The sequence below is a fragment of the Sphaeramia orbicularis genome, chromosome 6 (genome assembly GCF_902148855.1).
Source record: "Sphaeramia orbicularis chromosome 6, fSphaOr1.1, whole genome shotgun sequence".
Taxonomy (NCBI): Eukaryota; Metazoa; Chordata; class Actinopteri; order Kurtiformes; family Apogonidae; genus Sphaeramia; species Sphaeramia orbicularis.
Genome location: NC_043962.1, coordinates 1,154,595 through 1,179,602, shown reverse-complemented (window position 1 = coordinate 1,179,602; position 25,008 = coordinate 1,154,595). Strand labels below are relative to the sequence as shown.

Here is a 25,008-nt window from a genome sequence, read left to right as displayed (position 1 = left end):
CCAATTACAATTTAGCAGAATTAAAAAGCAGAAGCAGTGGAAGACCTGCATCCCAAACAACGGTCAACGATCAAAAGTTCTGTGCAGTCAAATTAAGACGTGAGCATTAAGAGAACGGAACATTATAAGTACATTTCCATCACAGGCATATATTATATTATACATCATATGATATAACAGTCTCAGTCTGTCTGTATACGAGCTTATATTAAGAGCTTTAAACCACCAGAAGAAGCAGGTTGTGCAAAAGGGAAGAGGAACCAAACTGGTTCCAACTGGATTCAAATACGCAGATCAAAACACGACAGAACGCATCTACTGACTGTTAGCGCTCCGACAGTCGGACTTTTACAGCGTTTTCTTAAAAAGTTGTAAGGCCTTTACACACTGGATGAGTTTTCTTCTCCTCAAAAATGATGAAATGTTCCAGCTGATGTTCATTTACAATGTGAATAAAGTACAGAGTCCATTTGTCTGAGCTTTTGCACCGTGTATGAATAAACGAACCGATGAGGTGGACCAGCGTATGTAGAGCTGCTCTGGTTTGTATGAAGAAAGAACAATTATTAGGGAATCCTTTTCTCATTTCAGTGATGATAAACCTTTAGTCTTTCTTCTATAACTCCTCAGACATGCTGTGATTGGAACCACAGCGACACCTACAGACCACAGACTGTACGTAAAAAGACCAACATCACTACATACTGACAGTGAGAACGGCTAAACCCAATAATCAGTCTATCCCTAGTGAGAAACTTACACATTAATTAAACATTAATGTGGCGTTAATTAAATACCTAAGTCACTGTGTAATGTTTTACCTGCACATTGAAAACACAAGTGAACAGAGTGCACACAGGGTTAGGGTCAGGGCTAACCCTAACCCTAAACCTATACACGAGGACTCCAGGTGACCTCCAACGCATCATGTCTCTACAGAATGATGCGGTCATCCTTAGGGCTGGGTAAAAAAATCGATTTGATCGATCTTAGATCAATTTCGTTTTAATTTTGCGTAATTGATTAATAGTGGATGAGATCGATTTTTCAGAGCAGGACCAGGAGTACGTGGAAGCGCGGGCGGCTCCATCTTGCGAACCCCTGGTCTTGTTCACGACGGCTCTGGCGTGGAAAAGACATGGAGGGGAGGGGAGGGGGGGGACCCCTCCACTGTGTGAAGGAACTGGTCGCCTGGAGGTTCTCCGAGGCGAGTTGCAGAAGATGGTTGTTCTTGGAATATTAACTTGGATCCAGACTATCACCTATGGTTGAGTATGGAGTTAGAGGAAGAATAAAGCCACAATGTCCAACCGCTAAGCGCACTCCCCCACCCCACTCCGACCAACAATCATGGAGTGCACCCCCCCCCCCCCCCCCCCGTGAGTAGAAGCCACCCACCATAAAACAGAATAAAGATGATGAAGAAGTCTGTTCAGATCCACTGTAGAAACATGGACATGTTTGTGTCCAATTCATTATGTTCTTTATTTCAGAGCAGATTCAGCTCCTTCTGCTTAAATGTCAGATTTATTTCCTTTCTAATATCAATATTGATCCCAGTATTGATGTGTTGCATGACTGCAGTAGCCAAATAATCAGGTTTTAACTCAAAATTGTACTTTGGTATCACTAAATTAATCTGAATCAATCAATTAATACTGAATCGAATCAATATTGGATCGGATCGAATCGTGATTAATCGATTCAGAACCTTATGAATCGAAATCCAGTCGATCATGGAAATTGGCCATGATACCCAGCCCTGGTCGTCCTTGTATTTTCCATTCTTTTGTCACTCTTTCCAGCCCAGTGTGTAAAGGTCCTTACAGTAAAAACCAGGTGACACCGGATTAAAACCACTGAGGAGTCGTAGGCACCTTTAAAACAAAGCCAACTAACTATAGCTTATTTCACTAACACATTTACAGACATCGCGTCTCTTCTGAGCCTGTTCATAAAGTCTTTTTGTCTCCTTCAGGTCCTTTTGGTTCATGCTAGGCTACAGATCAGACTCCACTCGTGGTAGTTCTTTGTTGCTTCTGTACACAGCAGCAGATGGATGAGGTTCTAGCGGCTCGGACTACTGCGCTGAACTCAGGCTTTATTTGTTTCATGAGCACAAAGCTAGGACTGTGAGCTGGACGCCTCCTGTCCTGTACACTTCACATCCTTGAAGATCTTCCCTCCTGGTGTCAGCAGGGGGAGCTCTTCACTCACATGTGCTCCATGTTAAACCTGTTCAACCCCCGTTCGGTCCCTAGAGGGCGCTTCAGTCTACAGCACATGGCAGCAGTTGTACTGAGCCAGAGGCAGGATCTTGGACTTGTTTTGTGTCGGTATGTTGAAGGCCAGAGCTTTCTCACACAGAGGAAACTGAAACAGTCTCTCGCGCAGTTTTATGCTGTGTCGTTTTCCGGGTTCGGCCCTCGGAGCCGAGTCCGGACCCGTGTTCTGAGACCCCGGACCGTTGTGGGGTTGAGATCTATCTCTGGTGCCTTGGTCCGTCCTGTCGTCCCTGTTTAGTCCTTCTGCTTCCTGAGGCGGAGCAGGGTCTGGGGGTTCAGAGGACGGGGGGTCAGTGTGCAGAGGAGGGGGTTTGTCGGTGTTGTTGTTGGGTTCAGTTTCTGCGTCGTCTGCCGGTTCTGGTTCTGGATCTGGTGGATCCGGACAGGACCGGTCCTCTAAACCAGCTGGAGGAGACAGTGGGACCTCAGGAGTCCGACTCGGCGGCTCGTCTCCAGGACTGACCGGCTGCTCACTGTCTTTGTCCTCCACCTCCACCTCCACCTTCATCTCCTCATTGTCCTTGTTTTGCTCCTCCTCCTCCTCTTCCATTATCTCCACTAAGCCTTGCTCTCTTTGCTCCTCTTCCCTACACTTTTGATCTTCATGTACCTCCTCAGTTTCTGTTTCCAGTGGTGAAAGTGATACTGCCAAACCTTCACTGTCCTCGGTCAAACTGTCCTCCTCCTTCTCTGCCTCCCCCTCCTCCCCCTCCCCCCCCTCCTCCCCTTCCTCCCCTTCCTCCTCCTCACAGATCTGCTGTAGCGCAGGCAGGTTCTTGGTGACCGGGGGGCTCTTCGGCCAGAGGGGGGCGTAAGGTGAAGCTGGGGCTGGGCTGCCACGGACCGGGGAACGCTGGCTGAGTCGAGGACTTCACAGCGAGCAGGTCCCCGCATTCGGGCGCTCCTAAGCGGGGAGAGCTGGGGGAAAGGGCCCCTGAGAGCCACTGGGGCGGGGCCTCTGGGCTGAGCAGGGCGCAGTCCAGCCCCTGCAGCCAATCGTGCGCCTCGATCTCTTCAAGCGACGCTCGACGGGACGGATCCTTCTGGAGCATCCTGGAGATCAGACTGACAGAGAAAGCAGGATTTAGAGACTGAAGGTGAGGATGTGACAGAGATGACAGTTGTACTCCATTACACCTGCTACGAAGATACTGATACTGAAACATACTGATATTTGGCCAATCAATAAAAATAATATAAATCAAATGAATAAACATAGAGCTGTATGTCTGTGAATGATGGGAACAAATCTGAACCTTAGCTGTTGTATGTCAATGTGTCTTTGTTACAATTAAGAATAACAATGAACTCTAGAGTTATGAAAGAACGAAGCTCATTAACCCTTTCATGCATGAATTATGAGAGTGTTATTATGAGTGTTTTTATTCCCCCAGGCATTAAAAAAACAAAGCGGTTTAATTTTTTTATGAACCTATTTTAGACTTAGACTTTATTGTCACTCAGATGTACAAGCGTATACAGAATGAAATGTTGCATTTGCTCGCGACAATATAAAATAACAGAATAAAAATATAGAATATAGACAGTAAAAATGTAAGATGTGTACACAGTAGAATACAGCTGTGCAAAAGGCAAAAAAACGTGCATTTTTCATGGAGCTGCAAAATGTCCACTCAGCTGGACACCATGCATTTAATTTTTGAAGCAAGAAACGTATTTACTGATAAACTGTGTGAAACTATGAATTAAGTTTTTTAATGCAGCTAGTCTGATGTTTTCTCAGATTTTCACATACAATAATACTAGTTATTACCCACTTCATGGTGATAATGTGCAAAAAAGACTTAACTTTTGTTTAAAAAAAAAAAAAAAAAAAGCTTGTTAATTACAGTCTAATAACAATTACAAGCAACTGATTTACACTTGAACATGTTAGTGCAGATCAGGTTTACCAAGAACAGTAAAGTTACAGTAATGGTCTGAATGTCAGTGTATTATGGGATGGTGCATTAGTGTCCACTGTGTTGGCTGATATGGAACTAAAACAACAAAACCCGTGAATATCAAGAGAACAGCTGGAGAAGAACTGACCACTGGACTGACCACTGTGCATGAAAGGGGTTAAAGGCAAGGTGAACAGTAATGAAGTCCTTTAATTCACTGATTTTACTGTAAAGCACTCTGTGAATTCTTTCTGTGAAAAACACTGTATACATAATGTTACTTATACTGATGAGTTATCTGTTTCTGTCAGCACTCAGAAAAAAAAATCTAACAATGTCTGATAAAATTCAGATACACATGCTAGTGACAGCAGTTGTACAGGGATTTCAGTTTAGTGTTTTTTTTAATGCACGACATTTAACAAGGCGAGAGAAACTATATGTCATTTTTCTGTATCTGTAATTCTCTGCATCTACTGAGCTGACAATAAAAATCTTTGAATCTTCATAGAAACAATATTATCAGGGATTTTGACCAACATCATTTTTAACAAATCTCTAATGAGCTAAAGGAAACCCTGACTGTGAACTATCTTTGAAGTTAGGGTTAGTTAGGGCTGTTTATCATGATGTTAATTTATATTATTCTATTGGTCATAGTTTGTTCAATTATCAGTTGATCCCAGTAGATCCTCTTTTCTATCTTTTGTCCCAGTAGATCCCCCTTTTCTATCCAGTGGATCCCCTTTTCTTTATTCTATCCTTTCTCCATCTCTGTCAGATGGAACTGAATTCATTAATTGTACTGCGGCTGACCACTTTAACAGACACAGGTAATAGCAGATGTTCATCACTAGATGGCGTCCTGTCACTAGTAAAACACTGCAGATAACTTCACAGTCATTAAATGGGAATTGTATTTTGCAGCAAATGGAATCCTGCGAGCATGAAATAATCTAGGATTTGCCAACACGAACCGCAGTTCACGTCGCAGCTCCTGTCACACTGTAAAAAAAAATCTGTAATTTAACAGAATTTTCACTGTTTATTTTACAGATTTTTCCTGTATTTTTAAGATACAGGAAAATATCAATGAAATGACAAAAATAAACTGTGATTTTACATGTCAAATGGAAAATAACACGAAAAACTGTAACTGTGAATAACCAAAAAATTTCAATTTTTAAAAGAATTTTTTTCTTTTTTAAAATACATTTGCAAATGTATCATAATTTCACAAATATTTATTTTCTATTTAAAAAAAAAAATTAAAAATAGTAAAATGAGATAAAATTACTGACAATTAACTGTAACAGAAGTATTGTTCTGTCAGTTGAAACCAGACTTGTTGTTAATTGACTTGTGTAATTACAGGAGGTTTCACAACAAAAATGTTGAATAATGTGTTTTTGTGAATGTATAACATGGTATAAGCACTGATAAAACTGTCCAAATACAGTTTTTATCAGTGGATTGGACAACTGAGTCTCACTGAAAATGATTTATATATATATATTTATAGGGAATTTGATTGCTTTAATACATGAAAATATTCTGTATTAAACATCAAAAAGTAAAAAAATTAGCAAATCTCATGTAAAGTTAGGGCAAAAAACTGTATTTTAATGATGGAAAATTACTGTATTTTTATGAGATGGTTATTTTCTGTTATTTAACAGTATTTTTTCGGCGCCCCTGCTGCTGGAATAATACTGTTTTTTTGTTTTTTTTTGTTTTTTTTTTACAGTGTAGTTCTGATGGGTAGGTTTAGGAAAACATTTAATTATTAGGTCAAGTAATTTTGTCACATCTTTGCTGACTTTTCTGTATTAACTAAATATTGATATCTTTCTTCAATTTAATCATGTGTTTCCCGTGCATAAAAGAACCATGAAAAATATATGAAGTTTTCAGGTGTGCGTCTTTAAACAAACACCTTTTACTGGGTTTGTCTTTTTGTCAAACAGACATAACTTTAATTAACAATCGTTAGTTATTCTGTTCACAAAAGTACTTGAGCGTCATCACGCTTGCTTTAAAGAGCATTGATTGCAGTTCAAAGGTAATTTTTGATTCCCTGCATCACATTTTGGTCTACAGACGTCAGAGCTGAGTTATTAAAGTAACCAGAATTGACCTTATTTATATCTGATCTAGGTCACATCTTCAAAATTAAAGACATTAAATAAATGGCCTGAAACCTGTGTCTTTGTCTGTAATGTCCACAAGGTTGTTCTGTTCTATTTGGCTGCTTTATTACTATGACCATGTGACTGCGGGCTCAGTCATATGACTGTGAGTATTAGATCAGATGTTCTGGGACGAGTCTGCAGACGGAGGACATCAAAGCAACTCCACAATAGACTGGATTTACAAACACGACTGCAAAAGACACCAGAAAGATGTGCATTCTGTGAGTCTGACGAGCACAACCACGGAAACAGAGGGTTAGGGTTAGGGTTAGGGTTAGGGTTATCAGGACGTGCTTCAGTTCAACTCTCAACACTTTGTGAGTCTTCACCCTTTTCGTGACTTAAACCCATTAACTGCTACTGCAGATCTTCCCCCTCAGATGGTGCGGAACAGCTGGGCAGTACCTTTAAGCAAATGTTAATTATAGAGAAATAAAACGTGCATATGTTAGGGACTATTTTCCTGATGCTAACTTATAAACATGCAGCCGTTTTATTTTCAGTGGAAAAAGACGGTGTAAGAGGACATTAGAGCGGTGCAGTATGAATAATCTCACATCTGATGGGTTCATATTTTATTATTTTATCCATTCATTAAAATATTTATTTCAATTGACTGTAAAATTATGTAAAGCATGAATGCATAAAAGCTACAAATCTATTTACAACTAAAGGTGCAAACTAAATGAATTTATTGCTGAAAAGTGAATGTGATGAAAAAATATAAAAGTAAAACTAACCAGTAGGACTGTGAAGTTAATGAATATAGGACAAAATGTACGGATATATAAAATACTACATGTAAATATCTTCTTAATGTTGCACTTCATGTGCAATTCACTTTTTTGTTGTTCTTTTTCTGCAGAATGTGAACTGACAGAACTGGGATTAGATTTGTGTAGTTTGTTTAAAACTACCTTTCAGGTAAAAATGTAATACTAATGTTTTAAAATACATTTAGTAATATTTTATTTATTTTATTTTCTATTTGATTTATAGCAGTAAATTATATTATTCCTGTTTTTCTATATTCTGTTGTCTCCAAAAATTGGGGGAAAAATGTTCAAAATTCATAAATGCATTAAAGACATTTGAAGGGTTTTCTTTCTTCCCATAAAGAACGGAAAAAAAAAAAGAACCGTGGCTTTGAAAACCGAAAACGTACCGAACTGAAAATTTTGTTTACCTTACGGCTTTAAAAAAAAAAAAAAAAAAAAAAAAAAAAAAAAAAATATATATATATATATATATATATATATATATATATATATATATATATTCTTGGATTTTTTTGCCACTTCTGGGTAAGGACCAAATACGGTAACATCATTGACCTTGATTTGTTACATGACAATAAAAATTTTTTTTTAATTTCACAAAAGTAATAAAGTCGTGTTACGTCCTCCAAGGATGAAATTTTGAATTTCAGAGTATTTTAATGAATGCCCTATAAAGGGTTAATGTGTATGTAAACATGACATCAGATGGAGCCCGTTCCTGTGGTAGTACAGTCCCTGAGGCTGCAGGACCAGTCCAGTGTGTGTTGACAGTATCTAGTCTGTATCCTGAGCTGAGGACAGTGTGTGTATTTTGGTGGGAGGTGTGAGGAGTGAAGGGTAAGTGATAGGGACATGTGAGTAAGGGTGAGCTGCAGTTTATTCCCAGAGTACTCGTAGGTTTGTGTCCGTCTGATGAGACTGAATGAGAGCACAGCACATACAGATATGTCAGTGCTAAATAAAATCACAGCTAATTGTTCACCAACAGCTGAATTTGACACATTAGACTCATATTCATTGTTTTAGTGAAGCCTCGATGCTAACTAGGACACTAAAATTATCCACTGAAATGCAATAATGAGAGACGTTACGGTCAGCGACTCCTTAAGACAGTCACCCACATTGAAACCATGACATCTCAGAGAGGATGAGCCTTTAAATCAGGGTCAGGGTTAGGGTTCGATGTTAAGTTAAATAATGAATGGAACTGTAACGGGCTCAAAGAGACGAATATGATGAAACCCCTCTGAACGGTACAGACGAGTCTATGACTGTGAGTGATGTTGATGGTCCAAGCCCAGGCTGAGGGTTCAGGTTAGGGTTTAGGGTCAGGTTGTGTGTGTGTGTGTGTGTGTGTGTGTGTGTGTGTGTGTGTGTGTGTGTGTACTCACTCCTTGCAGTCGTCTGAAACATGTTCAGGGATGGAGTATCGACAGTCTAGAATCATGACCAGAGTCTCACTGTCGTTGGTTTCTTGGAACGGAGGAACTCCACAGACCAGCATGTAGAGGATGACCCCCAGAGACCAGATATCTGGAACACACACACACACACACACACACACACACACACAGGTACAAACCTTAGCCTTAAATAGTAAATGACGGCTCCAATCCCCCTGGTCACCATCACATTTGCACAGACTGGATGAGGGACTTTTACTCACATCTTTGTCCTTCAGCTTCTACTTTGTTCCAGAAAAAGCATCACTTTGGATCAGAGTTAACCCTTTCATGCATACTGGTCACTACAGAGGACATCTGTTCTACAACTGTTCCTTGTATATTCATGGGTTTTGTTGTTTTAGTGATGAAAGTGAGGAAAGAAAAAAACCTGAACTTTTCGGAGCCTTTCGTTCTGCGTGCTCTTAGGTCCATTCTGCTGCGCTTTGGGAGCAAAAACCTGGTTTGTTACCAAAGAGTAACAAACCTGGTTTGCTTGTCTTCTGGACGTACTGCGACAGAAAATCGCGTTTCTCTCAGTTTCCTGGAGCCAGGACCACTTGAACTTCTTTTGGATTCCTGCCTCACACTTCAGTTCGTCCCCACGCTGAAGGACCAGAAATTCTGACATGATTTCACAGAATGTTTACACCAAATACATTGGCGGTAAAATACTCAAAGTCGATACAAGTTCCACGTTGTAAACGAGCATCTCATTGGTTGAGACGAATGGAGAAGAAAGCAATAAGGCCGCACCCATGAGACGGACCCAAATAAACATAATTTACACTTTTTCGGAGCGATTATGTGTAATTTACGGCTGAAATGTCGCCAAACCAGACGGAAATGATCCGGACACGTTTACTTTACAGGAACATATGCTCAGTTTTCGGAAAAAAACAGATTTCCGGCAAAAACTGGAACACTTTCATCACTGTTTTAGTTCCATATCAGCCAACACAGTGGACGCTTATGCACCATCCCATAATACACTGACACTCATACCATGACTGTAACTTTCCTGTTCTTGATAAACCTGATCTGCACTAACATATTTGAGTGTAAATCAACTGTTAATTGTTATTAGACTGTAATTAAGTTTTTTTTTTTTTTTTTTTTTACAAAAAGTTGGGCTGTTTTTTGCATATTATCTGAGTGAGTAATAACTGGTATTATTGTATGATAAAATGTGAGAAAATATCAGATTAGAAGCATTTAAAAACATTTTATTTCATAGTTTTTAACGCAGTATGTCAATAAATGCCTGTTTCTTTGCTTCAAAAAATTAACCCTTTCATGCACAATGTCAACATTTGTGGACACATAGTTTAGGCTCACTTCCCAAGGGTTTACAAAGGCAATATTCTCCAAACCACAAGGGGGCAGTCTCTACAGACCCTAAGCAATACAGTGGAAAACAAATTCATCTTAATTTTGGAATTTTGACTGTTCTGTGATCTTATAAAGTTAACCTCCTTAGACATAGCTATGGGTTTTCTGTCCACGTTTCTGGACAAGACGTTCCAAGCTTTATTTAAAAAAAAAAAAACAAAAAACGGTCCACCGAAAGAACATATTCCATTAAAAAAAATTTAAATGCAGCTGAAAAAAACTGTAGCCTGATGATGTTTTCAATATATGCAATTATTTAATTATTTAAAAAGCCAAACCTTGTACTTTCCTAGGTCTCAGGAGGTTAAATATCTTCTTAATAAAAACCCTATTTAAAAAAAATTCTAAATACGTTTAAACTTTAGCCTAATTTGAGTAATAAAATCAATCTAAAAAAAATCTAGATACTTTTTTTTTTCATATTCATGCATGAAAGCATTAACACATGATGTCCAGCTGAGTGGACCTTTTGGCTAAGTTCATTAAAAAAAAAAAAAAAAAAAAATTTAATCACAGTTTTTTTCATGCCTAAGAGGAATAAAATCATTGAGAAAAAAATCTTGCTTAAGGTTTTCATAATTCATGCATGAAAGGGTTAAATAATAGCACTGCAGCTGTGAAAGTCTATTTTGTCACAGCTCAGGTCAGAGGTCGGGGTGAGCAGCGGAGCATCTTCCATCTTCAGTTTGAAAAGGTCACAGGAGGTGAAGCTTTGTTAGCATTGTTAGCATCGATGCTGTTACTTCTGAAATGTGTATGTGTTTATGTCTGCAGTTCACCCAAAGCATGACATTCCACGATTCAGGAGGCAACATTCTGCACACGTCTTCAAGTTTATTCCAAATATCTGCTGTTGTCTCATTAATTATTACCTGCAGTCTGGAACAATCTGTGCCATTGAGGTTCAGTCGGTAACATAAGCTGCTTTACCAGGCTGACCCCAACCCAAACCCTGACCCCAACCCAAGCCCTGACCCCAACCCAAACCCTGACCCCAACCCAAACCCTGACCCTAACCCAGCTCAGAACCCAAACCCTGACCCTAACCCAGCTCAGAACCCAAACCCTGACCCAACCCAACCCTGACCCCAACCCAAACCCTGACCCCGACCCAAACCCTGACCCCAACCAAGCCCTGACCCCAACCCAAACCCTGACCCCGACCCAAACCCTGACCCCGACCCAAACCCAAACCCAAACCCTGACCCCAACCCAAACCCTGACCCCAACCCAAGCCCTGACCCCAACCCAAACCCTGACCCCAACCCAAACCCTGACCCAACCCAAACCCAAACCCTGACCCCAACCCAAACCCAAACCCTGACCCCAACCCAAACCCTGACCCCAACCCAAGCCCTGACACCAACATGTGTGAACCACAAGCCACAGTTATCACAAGCACAAATGGGAATATTTACATATGAGCCTTTTTGTAGTGTCAAATATGGTGTGTAATACACGCCATATGTACATGTACATGTATTTGGCCTTTGTACTGCATTACAAAGACAGTTAGGTCAAATCCTATGAAGTACAAGACTTGATATTGGCAAAAAAAAAAAAAAAAAGGCAAGGTAGAAACTATGAGCAGGCGTTCCTTTGTTCACTTCAGACTTTTACTTCGATCCAGTCAATGAAAAAAGACAAAAACAAACAGAAGACCGTGGAAAAGAGGAGGACAGTAGAGGAGCGAGTGTGGGGTGTCCAGTTGGTCTGGGTTAGGGTTAGAGTCTGGGCTAGAGTCTGGCCTCGGCTGCACATGTGGGCTGGGTACGTTTGATTCACACACACACACACACACACACACACACACACACACACACACACACACCCCACACACACACACACACACACACACACACACAGTTGCTGACTGACAGCACTGACACTATGTTCTTTTCCTGTCTCCTCCCTTTCCTTCCTCTTGTCCTCCCTCCTCTGTAAACTACGCAGACACAGAGAAATGAGGTCCATACAACTCAGAAACCCTAACCCCCATACCCTAACCTAGACCTAGACCTAGACCTAGACCCAGACCCAGACCCAGACCCAGACCAGAACACTGTGTGCTCTTGAAGGGAACCCGCTCACGCCTGCAGAGAACCCAGAGCTGAGGGCTGAAGGCCAGAACAAACACAAACACAGGGCTTGTTGTGCTATTCTGAGAATGAGCCTGCTTTCCTCCTCTCCTTTCTCTTCCTCCTCTCGTTGGGAACGCAGAACATCGAGTTCACATTGTGTGTGAATGATGATGTAACCGTGGAAATATACCCAGATCATGTATCTGAGAAAACGCTGATTCTGTTCACGTTGCCTTTGTTTCTGGGTCATTTCAAAGGCAAATATGGGCGTATGTCTGTAGTGTAGCTGTCACGTTTCACTGTTGATCTGTACACAGACTAATGACGTCCAAACATTTACAGCTGGCACCGATGAGCGGAATCATCTGGAATACGAGACAGGACCCACACACCCCCTGTTTTACTAGAATATATACATTTCTTTGGGAGAATCTCTGGCTATACCATAAACTGGAGAAAAAGTGAGTTCATGCCCTTAACAGATCAACTTACTGATGATTTCTTGACAAAATTACCCTTTAGACTAGTGAAGGACTGTTTTACCTATTAGGGCTGAAATTGACAAAAAGCCCAAGGCATCTCTTCAAATTAAATTTTACAGAAGCTATAGAAAGACTCTGAACAAATATTGAGTCTTGGAGAATATTGCCCCTATCCACGATTGGTCGGGTAAATGGGATCTAAGTGGTGAGTCCACCTTGGTTTTTATACCTTTCCAAACTTGCCAATTTACTTGAATGCATCTTTTTTTAAGAAGCTTGACTCTATCATCTTACCCTTTGGTGGGGTAGGGATGTAGTGATTACCGTTATAACCGATAAACCACAGTAAAATCGCCAACGGTTAGTATTACCATTTAAATTCTAATTCTCATGATAACCGTGTTTGATTACTGCACTTTTCCGGAGAAAACATCTATGTAAAGATCTGCTTTTATGTCAATATTTGAGTATAGTTTAATTCATTACAATTTTAATTTTATTTACCAATATTTGGAACCAATATTCACTTTAAGTCTTCGAAAAGGTTTGTTAAGCATCTGTGTGTTATTTATGCAATAAAGTATATACATTTTTCAAATTGGATTTTTGATTTTTTTTGTTGTTTTCTGTCCTTTTATGTTTTTATAGTAGGTTTAAAGTGTAAAAATAATAGACAGATGATATAGATGAAGTTGTGCTGAAAAAACAGATCCAAACATGGGGATAGTAAACATTTGTTTCTATAGTATATAAAGGCAAAATCAAAAGGACTGAAAAACAGACAAAATAGGCTCAGACCACTAAGGTTAATATTTGAATGTTTCTGACACAGAAGGGACATTGTACCAATTACTTTTTTTTTTTTTTTTTTTCAAAATACAACTTGGTTAAATTATTTGGTGTGTGTATCAGTAACTTTATGAAACATTTTGAGCACAATTTCAACAATACCCGCGATAATAATGATAACCATGATAATTTTGGTCACAATAAACCGTGATATGACAGTTTCATATCGTGTCCATCCCTAGTGTGGGGTTACACAACACACAGGATAGCCAAGGCTCACCTTCAAAAACTTTCCAAAATGGGTGGTCTAGGTCTGCCTGTTTTTAAACACTACTAGTGGGCAGCCAACTCCAGGACTCTTACCCACTGAAGTGTTTAAAGCTGAGGAGATCCATTACGTCTACAGCTGGAAGCTGCTGCGGTACACATGTCCTCACTTCCTGCTCTTTGTTTTCTGACTCTGCCTCAGTAGCCAAATTAACTCAGCCAAACTTCACTGTGAAGAACTCCTTGCGAATCATAAATCAGATAAAGGTGGCTTGCCTCTATCCACACACACATATGCCAAAACCATTCCTACTTGCCTGCCCGGTTGGATGGGGTGTTTGTGTTCTGGAGGGAAAAGGGTATTAGAACATTTTCAGATCTGTACATTACGGCCAATTAGCATCATTTGCTCAGCTAAGCAGTAAATTCAGTCTTCCGAATTCTCAATTTTTTCGCTACCTCCAAATTAGACACTATGTCAAGGAGAACTGGCCACATCTTGATTCCACCCCTACCACCCATCCTTTTCTTGAGACCCTCCTGCTCCCTCCAGACTCCAAACAGTTAAAATCAAACTTTGTTGGTTCTTTTACTATTCCAGTCCCCTCAGACTCTGTTAGGGAAGCCTGGGCTAAAGACTTGAACTCTGAAATATCTGCAGAACTCTGGGAGGAGGCACTGTCTCGGGTCCACTGTTGTCTATTACTCGTGTTATAGGTTAATTCAGTATGAGGTGTTGCACAGACTGTATAAACTCTAAACAAAGCTAAATTGTATTTTTCCTCTGTGTCTCCTGTTTGTGATAAGTGTCATATTGCTGAGGGTTCACTTGCACATCTTTTCTGGTTTTGCCCTACATTGCACAATTTTTATTTATTTATTTATTTATTGTTTATTTATTATTTATTTCAAACATGCAAAGAAAAATAAATTTAAAAAAAGCAAATTAAGACAAATCAAAAATAACATTTAAATGGACAGATCTATCTTCAAGTACATTCAAGTCTGATATTACATGGTCGAAAGGAGTAGGAAGAAGTATAAACTGATTTAATCCAAACCGCTCAGTGCTTTTAACCCTTTATCATGAACTTAATACAAGAATCAAACAATACTATTTTCCTAATTTTAGCATCGAACCACAACAAATCCATAATGCCAGTAACTAAATTATTCACAACAGTCTGTTCATGTCAGTGCAGTCAAACAAACAGACTCAATAATTCAACCATTTTCTTCACTAATTCCAGCAGATTTATCAGTACAACATCATTCATAAACAAACAGCCTCATTATCATTATTAAATACTGGACCTCTCAAGAATCAATTCTTTGTATCTTTTCTTAAACTGAATTATGTTTGATATTTGTTTTATCTCCACACACAATTTCTTCCATAATTTTCCTCCACAGATGGTCATACAGAAACTTTTTAACGTAGTTCGTACTTAATGAATCTTTAAATTCAACTTTTCCTGTAAATCAGAGCCTCCCTCTCTTTCACTAAACATTTCTTGAATACTGCCCAGCAGTCAGTTATTCTTTGCTTTATACATTATTTGAATAGTTTTGAACTCCACAAGGTCAATGAGTTTTAAAGTTTTACATTGGAAAAATAGTGGATTTGTGTCACGAAAACCAACATTGTGAACAATTCTTCTTGCTCTTTTTTGCAGTAGAAAAAGTCTTTGTAATGAACTTGTATATGTATTTCCCCATACCTCCAAACAGTAACTTAAGTATGGTAAGATCAATGAATTATATAAAATCTGAAGGTGATTTTTGATCTAATATCTCCTTGCTCTGGCCAGGACTGAGATGCTTTCTGGATCGTTTGTTTTGTACATGTTTTATGTGAGGTTTCCAGCAAATTTTATCAACAGTTATCACTCCAAGAAACTTGTTTTGATTCACCCTTTCTATATCTACACCCTCTGTTTGTACCTTTACCTCATTACTTGTTTTAAATTTGCCAAAAATCATGAATTTTGTTTACACAGATTTACTGAGCTTTATTTTTGGTCAGCTATATTTGAGCACTTGTCCAAAGCTTACTCTACAGTCATTCGGCCCAGCTGTGACCTGGCCATCCTGGGACGCTCTGCCCAGACTTCTGATCTTCTGCATGGACACACAGGTCGCTCTGCATCTGGGGGTGGTGGTGGGCTAACAAACTTACTCTCTGGAACTGGAAGTGTACCACTCCACCCTCATTTGTTCATTGGCTCAGCGAGATGTTATTCAATTATTCAAATGGAAAGACTGCGACTGCATAAACCCAACGAACAGAACAGGTTTGAAAGAATCTGGCGACCCTTCCCGCCCAGTGTCAGCTGTGACGCCCGACTCAACTCTTCATGTGGTACTTGCTTTACTTTGACTTTTATTACTGTAACTGTTATTTTTATAAGTCTATTTATATAGTTTATAACTGTCTGGCAGCCTTTATGTCTTTTTTTGGGGGGGTGGGTGGCATGTTTTGCTCAGTTTTGTAAAGCTAAAAATTCTAAATAAAGTATTAAAAAAAAAAAGAACCCACTAACCCTAAGAGAACCCACAGAACTAACCCTAACCCACTAACCCTAACAGAACCTGTACTACACCTATAGCTTTGCAGTGGGGCAGAGTGGCTTGTGTCTGTGCCCAAGCCCCTAAAAAGTAATTATGTTATATTATAACATGACATAGATCGATAGATAGAAAATAAGAATAACAACAATCTGTCCGTCTATGTGAACAACATCTGAGACATGAAAGCGAATATACATTTCCCCAATAGTAACACTTATTAATTTATATTTAGAAGCAGCACTGTAACTGTAAATAAAAGTACGAAGTAGACGGTTCTTATCCTGCTTTAAATGAATACACACATGTTCAAACACCAGTGCATTCTTACACGTCCCCAGTCCCCTGTGTGATGAACATTCAACCATTGTCCCACATCACACACACTGACGGTACAAACAGCCTTCAGTCCCATACACACACACGTGCACGCTCACGGGCACGCTCAAAGACCAGGGTTACGCAACAGGAGGAGGAGAAGCCACTGAGTGCTGCTGCTGCTGGGAGTGTACTTTTCTCTGCTCTGTGGGGAATATCACACATTCTTACCATGCATTATAGGCCTGCACAAACCCACACACACACACACACACACACACACACACACACACACACACACACACACACACTGGCTTCATATTTACTGAAGCCACCATGTTTGTGAAGACCAGCAGAAAAAAAACACAGTGTTGACTGATAAACTGCACTTGTGCCGAGTTCAACAGGAAGTGACGTCATTAAGGGTCAATACAGTCCAACCTACTGCAAGTACAGACAAAAAAAAAACTGTGGTTTCCTGTTGCCCTTATTTGGAAGATAAATTTAATTTTTTTTACTGTAAGGGTTAAAGGTGGACATTTGGATCTTTAAGGGTTCATCCTGGATGCTACTCACTGATGGGCCTTTAAAGGGTTAGCATATGTAAGGGAGAATTTCTAAAAAAAAAAGTAAAATAAAATTAGTACCACATCAGTACCACATTAGTCCATTTAGTCCTTTGTTTTGGGACCGTCTCCTCACATTTTCTTTATTTCCAGGCCTGACTTCATCTCCACTCTCCTTCCAATCATTTTTCTGAGTTTTCAGGAAGACTTTACAGAACACACTGTCACAGTTCTGAGCACAAGGAGCCGAATGTGAAGGCCAACGTTAACACTTATATACACTATGTACATACACACACAGTAAGGCTGATGTGTTATGTAAGCGCAGATGCCCTGTAGACCGTCCTGTCTGTGCTCCACATCATATGACTATCATCAACAACTTCAAACATCCACAAACAGAAGACACACACACACATGCAGCAGAGAACTGAGGAACCACACTGGACCCACAAACAGAAGTGGATCTACTACTGCTACAAGTACTAGTACTAACAGTGGATCTACTACTACTACAAGTACTAGTACTAACAGTGGATATACAACTACTACAAATACTAGTACTAACAGTGGATCTACTACTACTACAAGTACTAATACAAACAGTGGATATACAACTACTACAAATACTAGTACTAACAGTGGATCTACTACTGCTACAAGTACTAATACTAACAGTGGATATACAACTACTACAAATACTAGTACTAACAGTGGATCTACTACTGCTACAAGTACTAGTACTAACAGTGGATCTACTACTACTACAAATACTAGTACTAACAGTGGATATACAACTACTACAAATACTAGTACTAACAGTGGATCTACTACTACTACAAGTACTAATACAAACAGTGGATATACAACTACTACAAATACTAGTACTAACAGTGGATCTACTACTGCTACAAGTACTAATACTAACAGTGGATATACAACTACTACAAATACTAGTACTAACAGTGGATCTACTACTGCTACAAGTACTAATACTAACAGTGGATATACAACTACTACAAATATTAGTACTAACAGTGGATATACAACTACTACAAATACTAGTACTAACAGTGGATCTACTACTACTACTACAAATACTAGTACTAACAGTGGATATACAACTACTACAAATACTAGTACTAACAGTGGATCTACTACTACTACAAGTACTAATACAAACAGTGGATATACAACTACTACAAATACTAGTACTAACAGTGGATCTACTACTGCTACAAGTACTAATACTAACAGTGGATATACAACTACTACAAATACTAGTACTAACAGTGGATCTACTACTACTACAAATACTAGTACTAACAGTGGATATACAACTACTACAAATACTAGTACTAACAGTGGATCTACTACTACTACAAGTACTAATACTAACAGTGGATATACAGCTACTACAAATACTAGTACTAACAGTGGATCTACTACTACTACAAGTACTAGTACTAACAGTGGATATACAACTACTACAAATACTAGTACTAACAGTGGATCTACTACTACTACAAGTACTAATACTAACAGTGGATATACTACTACTACAAATACTAGTACTAACAGTGGATCTACTACTACTACAAGTATTTGTACTAACAGTGGATCTACTGCTACTACAAGTACTAGTACTAACAGTGGATATACTACTACTACAAGTACTAATACTAACAGTGGATATACTACTACTACAAGTACTAGTACTAACAGTGGATCTACTACTACTACAAATACTAGTACTAACAGTGGATCTACTACTACTACAAATACTAGTACTAACAGTGGATCTACTACTACTACAAGTACTAGTACTAACAGTGGATATACAACTACTACAAATACTAGTACTAACAGTGGATCTACTACTACTACAAGTACTAGTACTAACAGTGGATATACAACTACTACAAATACTAGTACTAACAGTGGATCTACTACTACTACAAATACTAGTACTAACAGTGGATCTACTACTACTACAAGTACTAGTACTAACAGTGGATATACAACTACTACAAATACTAGTACTAACAGTGGATCTACTACTACTACAAATACTAGTACTAACAGTGGATCTACTACTACTACAAATACTAGTACTAACAGTGGATCTACTACTACTACAAGTACTAGTACTAACAGTGGATATACAACTACTACAAATACTAGTACTAACAGTGGATCTACTACTACTACAAATACTAGTACTAACAGTGGATATACAACTACTACAAATACTAGTACTACCAGTGGATCTACTACGACTACAAATACTAGTACTAACAGTGGATCTTCTACTACTACTACAAATACTAGTACTAACAGTGGATCTACTACTACTACAAATACTAGTACTAACAGTGGATCTACTACTACTACAAATACTAGTACTAACAGTGGATATACAACTACTACAAATACTAGTACTAACAGTGGATCTACTACTACTACAAATACTAGTACTAACAGTGGATCTACTACTACTACAAATAGTAGTACTAACAGTGGATCTACTACTACTACAAATACTAGTACTACCAGTGGATATACTACTACTACAAATACTAGTACTACCAGTGGATCTACTACTACTACAAATACTAGTACTAACAGTGGATATACAACTACTACAAATACTAGTACTACCAGTGGATCTACTACTACTACAAATACTAGTACTAACAGTGGATCTACTACTACTACAAATACTAGTACTAAGAGTGGATCTACTACTACTACAAATACTAGTACTAACAGTGGATCTACTACTACAACAAGTACTAATACTAACAGTGGATATACTACTACTACAAGTACTAATACTAACAGTGGATATACTACTACTACAAATACTAGTACTAACAGTGGATCTACTACTACTACAGTACTAGTACTAACAGTGGATCTACTACTACTACAAGTACTAGTACTAACAGTGGATATACTACTACTACAAATACTAATACTAACAGTGGATATACAACTACTACAAATACTAGTACTAAGAGTGGATCTACTACTACTACAAGTACTAGTACTAACAGTGGATATACAACTACTACAAATACTAGTACTAACAGTGGATCTACTACTACTACAAATACTAGTACTAACAGTGGAATCTACTACTACTACAAGTACTAGTACTAACAGTGGATATACAACTACTACAAATACTAGTACTAACAGTGGATCTACTACTACTACAAATACTAGTACTAACAGTGGATCTACTACTACTACAAGTACTAGTACTAACAGTGGATATACAACTACTACAAATACTAGTACTACCGGTGGATCTACTACTACTCTACAGTTAGTACAAATCCTATAAACCTCTAGCATCTATGGAACTATATAATAAACACATAGGTCAGTGATGCCACACATGCTGTCCAGGTCTGAGGAACCCCAGTGGATGGACTGTGTGTCTGAGGCGCAGCAGTGTTGGACTGTATGGACGGGGTTAATGAGTCACCTTATTAAGCAGAGATCAATAAGGGACATGTCTTCCTCTGAAGCTCAGCACTCAGGATTATCACACACACACACACACACTAAGCCTGCACGGGCCCTAACCTTCTCCAGTTTTGTGATGACACTAGGATTTCAAAGTGTGCAGATTAGCTTCCCTTGGGTAAAACGCTAACATAAAACCAACCAGTTCAAGCCAACAGGCCTTTGAAAGGTCAATATGTAGAATTATCTGTCATCGAGCCAAAATAGTGTTGTTTTGTTAGTACGATTTCTTCATCAACGACACCCTTCTGAGATTCAAGAATGTTTATTCCCTCCAGGAGGTATTGTGATCACTTTGCTTTGTGTGTTTGTGTGTTTGTTTGTTTGTTAGCAAGATAACTCAAAAAGTTATGGACGGATTTTCATGAAATTTCCAGGAAATGTTGATACTGACACAAGGAAGAAATGGTTAAATTTTGGTGGTAATTGGGGGAAATTTGAAATGAAATTTCCACAAGTAGTTCTCAGCTAAACTTAAATTCTCAGATTAAAATATGAACACACTACAAAGTATATGTACTCCATATTTAAGAAAAGAATGTAAAAACAGGAAAGGAGACCCGGGGAAGTCAAAGTTTGATGTTTTCTTACATTAAACAACCAGTGTTCAGAGAACACCAACCTCTGCCAAACACCCTGAACGCTGTGCATGTGTGGATCGACTATTTCTGTTTCAATCCAACAGTTTCCAGGTTGTTCCATACAGAAGAAAAAGTTGAAGCTTGGTCCCAGTCATGTGTCTGTCCAATTAGATTCAATTCACATCAATATTAGTTGAGTTCTAATTTTAAATGTGTGGGAAATGGGATTTTCGGTGTTCAATGTAAATGTCCACAGAGTCCACATTCCACAGTGGATGTGGACAATTTAGTTCCAGATACAAGAGATTGTTCTAAGCTACAGGTGGATCCAACTGGAGGAGAATCGGAGTCATTTGAATTTTGATGACTTTTGGAAAATGTCTCAATGATGACAGATGGAAAACTGTAGAAGTTGTGACCTTGCTGTGACCTTGAACTTTGGCCTACTGGGACCAAAATGTACTGGGCTGGTCCCAGGGCCTAGGCCTATCTGTGGGGAAGATTTGGGAAAGATGGGGGGAAGAGTTTTACACTAAAGATGAGAACAAACAAACAAGCAAACACACAAAGCAAAGTGATCACAACACCTCCCTGGCGGGGGGGAATGGGCTCTATGCACAGCTCCACTACTTCCTGAACTTCAGTTGGCTCCTTTATTTCCTGTCTTTCATTATTGGACACTGATTAATCCAGGTGTGTCTGCTGCTTCTAGTTGTGACTACTGATTAATTAGACACACCTGGATTAATCAGTGTCCAATAATGAAAGACAGGAAATAAAGGAGCCACCTGAAGTTCAGAAGTAGTGGGGCTGTGTATAGAGCCCATTAACAATGTAAATATGTAAATACTACATAATTCTAATTCTAATTCTATATTTATATAAATACCCGATTTCTGAATTTTCTCTTTATATTTTCCTTTTTCACTCATCCTTGGTCTTTTTTTTTCTACTTGCTTGTCGTATATTGCTTCTATTAATGGTGAAATTTCCCCACAGTGGGATAAATAGTCCTATTTTTTCTTAAATAATTGTCTTGATGTTAAACAGCATCATGCAATACATTTTGTGTTTTGATTTATTTTAAATGTCCTTTACAGTAGAGAGCATTTTTTTTTAGTAAAGCTGTTTAACTATTGTCTCCTATAGAGGACAAAAATGCATTGCTGGGTCTCTAGAGGATATTTTCCCTGCTCTTCTCCTCATCCTGCAGCTGCAGTCAGTTCTACTGCAACTAACAATATGAATGCATGGCACATGGAAATGAATTATTTGTCTTCTTCATTGCATTTCAGGTGGTCTTTTGTTCTATATTCATGTCAAATTCAACGGTCAGCACATACCAACTTCAGCCATAAGTGGAACATACAAACCTACACCAAACCTGAAAACAACTAACAGCAGTGTTTCTAAGGTGGGATGCTGTATCTGTGTCAGATTGATGATATAATCCTGATATATGGAGGTTGCGTGACTCATGTTGGTGTAGAATTTTAAAAAAAAGGGGGAAGCAGAAAACAGCATTGGAGGAGGATGGGAAAATGAAGAAGATCCACAAATAGATAGAAATGGGTGTTCTTCATGTGGACACATTTAGAAACAGGAAGGAACTAATGCACTCACAGGTCATGTTGAAGATATGGATGCATGTGAGCGGTGTTTCATCACTCTGTGCCGCTTTTATACGTAGGTTATAGGAAGAAAAACAACCGGGGCTATAGAAACGAGTGAGGCCACATTCCCAGAGAAAAGTGCAGAACTTCAGTGTATGCGCTGTTTTTGCTCCACACAAACAGATAAGACAGCCCCAAAGTGCAACTTGTATTCAGTGCAATGCAACTGTAATCAGCGTTCATAGCTTCTAAATTTGGTCCAGATTCACAGATAAAACCACCAGCTTCCATAACCCAAACAAACTGTACCTGTACACAACCAGAGCCTCATACTGTTTATAAAAAACCCTCCACCATCCGCCTGTAAACATCAGAGCGTCCCAGCTTGTAAAAGCACACTATAGAAAAAAGAGAAAAAATACTATACGTACAGAGAGGAAAAAAAATACTATAGATACAGAGAGGAAAAAAAATACTATACGTACAGAGAGGGACAAAAAATACTACTAGATACAGAGAGAAAAAAAATACTATCATACAGAGAGGGAAAAAAATACTATAGATACAGAGAAAAAAATACTATACTACATAGAGGGAAAAAAATACTATAACATACAGAGAGGAAAAAAATACTATACGATACAGAGAGAAAAAATACTATACATACAGATAGGAAAAAACAATACTATAGATACAGAGAGAAAAAAATACTATACATACAGAGAGGGAAAAAATACTATAGATACAGAGAGAAAAAAATACTATACATACAGAGAGGAAAAAAATACTATAGATACAGAGAGAAAAAAATACTATACATACAGAGAGGGAAAAAAATACTATAGATACAGAGAGAAAAAAATACTATACATACAGAGAGGGAAAAAAATACTATAGATACAGAGAAAAAAATACTATACATACAGAGAGGGAAAAAAATACTATACATACAGAGAGAAAAAAAATACTATATATACAGAGAAAAAAAATACTATACATACAGAGAGGGAAAAAAATACTATACGATTACAGAGAAAACAAATATTATACATACAGAGAGGGGGAAAAAATACTACTACATACAGAGAGGAAAAAAATACTATAGATACAGAGAAAAAAAAATACTATACATACAGAGAGGGAAAAAAAATACTATAGATACAGAGAAACAAACTATTTACATACGAGAGAAAAAAAAATAATATAGATACAAGAGAAAAAAATACTATACATACAGAGAGGAAAAAAAATACTATAGATACAGAGAAAAAAAAAAAATATACATACCGAGAGGAAAAAAAATACTATAGATCAGAGAGGAAAAAATACTATAGATACAGAGAAAAAAAAATACTCTATACATACAGAGAGGAAAAAAAATACTATAGATATAGAGAAAAAAAAAACTATACGTACAGAGAGGGAAAAAAATACTATAGATACAGAGAAAAAAAAATACTATAGATACAGAGAGGAAAAAAAATACTATAGATACAGAGAAAAAAAATACTATACATACAGAGGAAAAAAAAATAACTATAGTACAGAGAAAACAAATACTATACATACAGAGAGGAAAAAAAATACTATAGATAAGAGAAAAAAAAATACTATACATACAGAGAGGAAAAACAAAGCCTATAGATACCGAGAAAAAAAAATACTATAGATAAAGAGAGGGAAAAAATACTATAGATACAGAGAAAAAAAAATACTATACATACAGAGAGGAAAAAAAATACTATAGATACAGAGAGAAAAAATACTATACATACAGAGAGGGAAAAAAATACTATAGATACAGAGAAAAAAAAAATACTATACATACAGAGAGGGAAAAAAATACTATAGATACAGAAGAAAAAAAAATACTATACATACAGAGAGGGAAAAAAAATACTATAGATACAGAGAAAACAAAATATTATACATACAGAGAGGAAAAACAAAATACTATACATACAGAGAGGGAAAAAAATACTATAGATACAGAGAAAAAAATACTATACATACAGAGAGGGAAAAAAATACTATACATACAGAGAGGAAAAAAAATAATATAGATACAGAGAAAAAAAAATACTATACATAAAGAGAGAAAAAAAAAATACTATAGATACAGAGAAAAAAAAATACTATACATACAGAGAGGAAAAAAATACTATACTACAGAGAGGAAAAAAAATACTATAGATACAGAGAAAACAAAATA

The 25,008-nt window shown here is 37.9% G+C and overlaps 1 pseudogene; it reads right to left on the bottom strand.

The window, feature by feature from the left end:
* Positions 1–1,768: 1,768 nt before the first annotated feature.
* Positions 1,769–25,008, bottom strand: part of LOC115420968 (serine/threonine-protein kinase SRK2H-like) — a 33,449-nt pseudogene continuing 10,209 nt past the window's right edge.